This window comes from Convolutriloba macropyga, unplaced genomic scaffold, assembly GCF_964194025.1.
Source record: "Convolutriloba macropyga unplaced genomic scaffold, txConMacr16.3 SCAFFOLD_858, whole genome shotgun sequence".
Taxonomy (NCBI): Eukaryota; Metazoa; Xenacoelomorpha; order Acoela; family Convolutidae; genus Convolutriloba; species Convolutriloba macropyga.
Genome location: NW_027453404.1, coordinates 1 through 6,291, shown reverse-complemented (window position 1 = coordinate 6,291; position 6,291 = coordinate 1).

Here is a 6,291-nt window from a genome sequence, read left to right as displayed (position 1 = left end):
CCCCCTATTTGAAATTTGGGAAATTTTTAAACCACTGATTTCACCCAAGGATACCGTACCTGTGACCTTCGTTGGATTAGCCGTCGGCTGACACGGACACTTTTCCCCCGGGAAAAGCAGTCTTCGTTCAAAAATGACAGAGTGTTAACAGGGAAAGGTATGATGCCATACAGCAAAACAATTGATAATTCAGATCCAAATAGTTAGAATCTCGACAAATGTCTATAGTACCTCAGGGTGCATCCGCTGCTCTTGCGTATCAACAGGAAGTTCAGCAATCAACGCACGAGGTTGACGAGCCTGAGCAGAGCGTGCAATATGAGGAAAATGTTAGTTTATTAAATAATAAATAGTTTATAATAAATAGTTTAGCCGACAACCAAAAAATGAGAAATTTAACCGACAACTGAACTTATTCAAAAGCTGTGATTGACCAAATTAAAACACTATTTCGGGCTCTTTCCCATTATAGCCCCCTATTTATATACCATGATTGGGGGGAGGGGGGCTATAGGTTACATGCTCACAAAGCTGGGCATGCAACCTATAACCCCCCATATCATGGTAATTATAGGTGTCATGGTAATTATATGGGTAATTATAGGTGTCATGGTAATTATAGGGCGCTCTTAATTATAGCCCCCCCAATCATGATAATTATAGGGGGCTCTTAATTTCTCTTGATGCCTGGACTAAATGATCTCTTCACTCCTGTTTTGGAATTGACTCTTCTTCTACTACTACTACTGTTTCAACACTTTAATTCCAAATATGAAATAAAGGCACGGTTGGCAACAAATACAAATACAAATACAAACAAAACAAGAAGAGTTATTTGTTTGGTTATTCTGTGAAGTGCTGTACGACGAAATTGTTGAAGGCATTCTTTGACCCGGTTGCTGCTTTCTCCTGCAATCTGGTGAACGATACTTTGTTTCGTACACAGTCTCCTTCGATTTGACTCATCCACGTTTTCCGTTGCCCCCCAGGAGCGCGTCTGGCATGGGCGTATTGATCGGGCGGGTCCCAATCGAAGGCACTGCGGGCTAATCTTCCTGGTTCCATTCTCTGGATGTGACCGTACCATTTTATCCGTTTGAGCATGATCATCGTGGATAGTTGGGGCATTCGCGATCTTGACATAATTTCATCGTTCGTTGCTTTCTCCAGATATGACACACGTAGAATTCTCCGAAGACAACCACAGTGGAAACTCTCAAGTTTTCTCTCCATTAATTTCGAAAGAGTCCAAGTCTCTGAGCTGTACAGCACGGCTGATAAAACGAGTGCTTTGTACAAATTGCACTTGAGGTGCACGCTGAGCTGCTTGCTCTTCCAGAGATTTTGGAAGTTAGCAAACCGTTGTCTACCTTCTGCAAGTTTGCAATTGACTTCCTGGAGGTCTCCATGCTTGAGGCTGACATATGATCCGAGATACTTGAACGCTTCTATGTTTTCAAACTCGTTTCCGATAACATCTTGTACTTTGCAGGAAAACACGCGTGTGGCAGCTGCTTTAGGTTTGCCACAGTATCTCGATTGGTGAACTTTTCGGCCATTGACTGTTTTGAACTTCCTTTCACACTTGTCACAGGTGAGGCTCGCCTCTAGTTGCTCGAACTTTGACTTGTCGACGACATTCTTTGACGAACCGGCTTTGCAGAATCTTGTTTGGTGCACTTTGCGTCCGGTAACTGTACTGAATTGCCGCTGACAGTTCTGACATCTTAAAGACTCTTGATCAGCCACCGCTGACCCACTCTCATTTTCTAGCGACTCTAAATCCGCTACTGCAGATTGTTGTTGTGAAGCTACCAACGCTGGCTTAGCCTCCGCTAAGCTTTTCAATCTGAGCTTCCGGCCATCTTGTGTTTCGAACCAGCCCGCTTTCTTTTTCGTTCCCAGCAGCACCTCCGTGCCGATGGTTAGTCGTGACTGGCTAGATGTCTCTGCCAGGAGTCCTAGTTTGCCTTTATGTGTTCCAGTGAGTATCTCCACGTTCTGTTGGATACTAGGCACTGCAACAACATTTGGGTTGTCGCATTTTACGCCCATATTCTTTGTTTTGGCCACATTAATCTTCAGACCAGCGGCTTCCGCTAGGGCCTCGATTCGATGTAGGTTTTCTTGCACCTCACTGTCTGAGACCCCCACGAGAGCAACATCATCAGCAAAATCTAAGTCAGCCACCAATCTCCCAATGTCTAATCCTCCATGCACCGAGTTAGCTAAAATGTAGTTGATGACAAGGCCGAATAGGATTGGGGACCACACATCACCCTGCCTAACGCCTGTTCTGACATCAAATAAGCGTCCCTTCTCACCTTCGGCTTTGACTCGACATTTGAATCCATCATAGCTGTTTCTTATGATGTTTATCACTTTTTGCGGCAGACCATAGTGTTTCATTATCTGGTACATCTGCTCACGATCGACAGAATCGAATGCCGCTCGAAAGTCTATGAAACAAAAGCTAATATCCAATTGAAACGCCATTGATTTCTCTATTATTTGACGCAGGGCAAAGAGTTGATCGGCGCATCCTCTGCTTTTTCTGAAGCCACACTGCTCTTCCCTTAAGACGCGATCCACTGAATCTTTGCATCGATTGAGAGTAACGGAAGCGAACACTTTGCCTGGTACTGACAATAGAGAGATCCCTCGGTGGTTCGAACACTCTGACCTCTTTCCTTTACTCTTGTATAATGGGACAATTTCTGCTACCTTCCAGTCATCGGGCAGAACTTCTGTCGACCAACATTTATCTATGATGTCCCAGAGCCACTCGACAATACCCTTGTGTGCTTTCAACATCTCACAGGAAATGTTATCGGGTCCACTTGCCTTGCCATTCTTCAACCTGCGGACAGCTTCAAGCACTTCTTCAAATCGAATTGGGCTCAGGTCAATCGGCAAGCTTTCAGCTGCTTCTTCGGGATCCAATCTCGTACTGCAACTGAATGTTGAGGGATTCAGGAGTTGACTAAAATGTTCCGTCCAGCGTTCAAGTCGTTCCTCTTTCGTCCGTAAGTTGACGCCAGTGCTTGAAACTAATTTGGTCAACTGGGGCCTCCAGTTTCGGCAAATCTGCTGTGATGCCCCAAAAACCTCCTTTAAGTTGCCTCTGTCCGCGAAGCTCTGCACTTCTTGGCCTTTGCGTTCAAGCCATGCCCGTTTGTCTGCACGTAGAGCTTTTCTGACTTCCTTACAGCAGTTTGTGAACTCTAACAGCACCTCCGCGCTGCTGTGTTTCTTTAACTGTAGATCGGCTCGTTTCCGGATAAGTTCCAGAGAATCTGGAGAAATCCAAGGTTTGTTCACTCGCTTGTCCGGAAGGAGGCATTTCACTGCTGCTTGGTTCAGGGCTTTTTGAAAATTGTCCCAAGACTGCTCTGTATTCTCGAAATCGCCGCTCTTATCAAGATGTAACTTGACCTCCTGCGTGAATAAGTCACGCGTTGTTTCATCTTGCAGCTTTGCAGAACTGATTCTGGGCGTGAAGCATGACTTTTTAGACAAAAGTTTCATAGATACTTCCGCAATGACCAGTTCGTGATCGGTAATTGTGGTTTTCCCTCTTCTGGACCTCACATTCGTCAGACATCCTCTGTATCTCTCTGCAAACAGAATGTGATCCAGCATCTTTTTTCGACAACTCGGATCGGGAGGGTTGAAGGTGTACCGATGCACTTGTCGATGCTGGAACCATGTACCACCTACGAGCAATTTGTGTGAAGTGCAAAATGATAACAACTTTTCAGAGTTTTCATTTTCTTCACCCATTCCAAACGGGCCTCTGCAGCTCATGGTGTCATTCAACTGGTGTCCAGGCTCTGCATTGAGGTCACCGATGACACAAATACGCTCCCTATGTTTGAAACTGGAAACTAGGTCTGAAAGTTGACTCCAAAACAAATCCTTCTCTTGGAGACTAGCTTCATTCGTAGGTGCGTAGCAGACAACAACAGCTAGATTGGCTCTCCTCTGAGCCGCGAACTTGACGTAGCAAATACGTTCACTTAGAGCCACTTGTTCTACGATGCTGTTTATCAATGACTTCTTTACAGCAACGCCCACTCCTCCTTGTCTCGACTTTACACCAGACAACCACGAGTCAGACAGGTAGAGCTTGTGGTCTCCGAGATCAATTTCTTGCTCCTGCAATCTCGTCTCCTGCACTCCCAGAATATCCAACTTGTATCGCGCCAGATCCATTTTCAAAGCCTCTAGAGATCCGGCTTGGGTCAGTGTTCTGACGTTTAAAGTTGCAATTCTGAGTTGGTTCCTCGGGAGATTTTTAGCACCCCTTACCCGGGACTCGGGGCCATGGTTGATTGTACTCATTGCTTTGGTGTTTGAAGGCTGAGATACGACTAGTTGCGCCACAAACTAGAAGACCAGAGCCTCGTTAGCTCGACCATGTGAGCGTAGATCCGCAGCACATGACCTACCCCCTGGGGACACCACGTGGAGGTGAGGTTGGATTTTGTCCCCCACTACTACTACTACTACTACTACTACTACTACTACTACTACTACTACTACTACTACTACTACTACTACTACTACTACTACTACTACTACTACTACTACTACTACTACTACTACTACTACTACTACTACTACTACTACTACTACTACTACTACTACTACTACTACTACTACTACTACTACTACTACTACTACTACTACTACTACTACTACTACTACTACTACTACTACTACTACTACTACTACTACTACTACTACTACTACTACTACTACTACTACTACTACTACTACTACTACTACTACTACTACTACTACTACTACTACTACTACTACTACTACTACTACTACTACTACTACTACTACTACTACTACTACTACTACTACTACTACTACTACTACTACTACTACTACTACTACTACTACTACTACTACTACTACTACTACTACTACTACTACTACTACTACTACTACTACTACTACTACTACTACTACTACTACTACTACTACTACTACTACTACTACTACTACTACTACTACTACTACTACTACTACTACTACTACTACTACTACTACTACTACTACTACTACTACTACTACTACTACTACTACTACTACTACTACTACTACTACTACTACTACTACTACTACTACTACTACTACTACTACTACTACTACTACTACTACTACTACTACTACTACTACTACTACTACTACTACTACTACTACTACTACTACTACTACTACTACTACTACTACTACTACTACTACTACTACTACTACTACTACTACTACTACTACTACTACTACTACTACTACTACTACTACTACTACTACTACTACTACTACTACTACTACTACTACTACTACTACTACTACTACTACTACTACTACTACTACTACTACTACTACTACTACTACTATACCATAGTGAGGGGGGCTATAATTTCATGGGGGGGCTATAATGGGAAAGACTTCTATTTCGTAAGCGGACAAATATACCGCAGTTTTTACATCAACTAGTGTAACGAAGGTCTATCCGTGGTCGGGCCGTATTTTACCGCATAGGTTAGATTACCCATTTTCACTGTGCGTGTGTGTGCTCATGTGTGTGTGTGTGTGTGAGCGCATGTGTGTGTGTATGTGTGCGTGTGTGTGTGTGTGTGTTTGCGCATGTGTTTTTGTGTGTGTGTGGTGTGTGTTCGTGTGTGTGTGTGTGGTGTGTGTGTCTACATGTGTGTGTGTGCTCATGTGTGTGTGTGTGTGCGCATGTGTGTGTGTATGTGTGCGCGTGTGTGTGTGTGTGTGTGTGTGTGTGTGTGTGGTGTGTGTGTGCGCATGTGTGTGTGTGCTCATGTGTGTGTGTGCGCGCATGTGTGTGTATGTGTGCGTGTGTGTGTGTGTGTTTGCGCATGTGTTTGTGTGTGGTGTGTGTTCGTGTGTGTGTGTGTGTGTGTGTGTGTGTGTGTGTATGTGTGTGTGTGTGCATGTGTGTGTATGTGTGCGTGTGTGTGTGTGTGTGTGTTTGCGCATGTGTTTGTGTGGTGTGTGTTGGTGTGTTCGTGTGTGTGTGTATGTGTGTGTGTGTGGTGTGTGTGTGTGAGTCCGCGTGAGCGTGTGTGTGTGCTCATGTGTGTGTGTGTGTGCGTATGTGTGTGTGTGTGCGCATGTGTTTGTGTGTGTGGTGTGTTTGTGCGGTATGTGTGTGTGTGCGTGTGTGTATGTGTGTGTGTTTTGTGCGCATGTGTTTGTGTGTGTGGTGTGTGTGTGTGTGGTGTGTGCGTGTGAGTGTGTTTGTGCAAA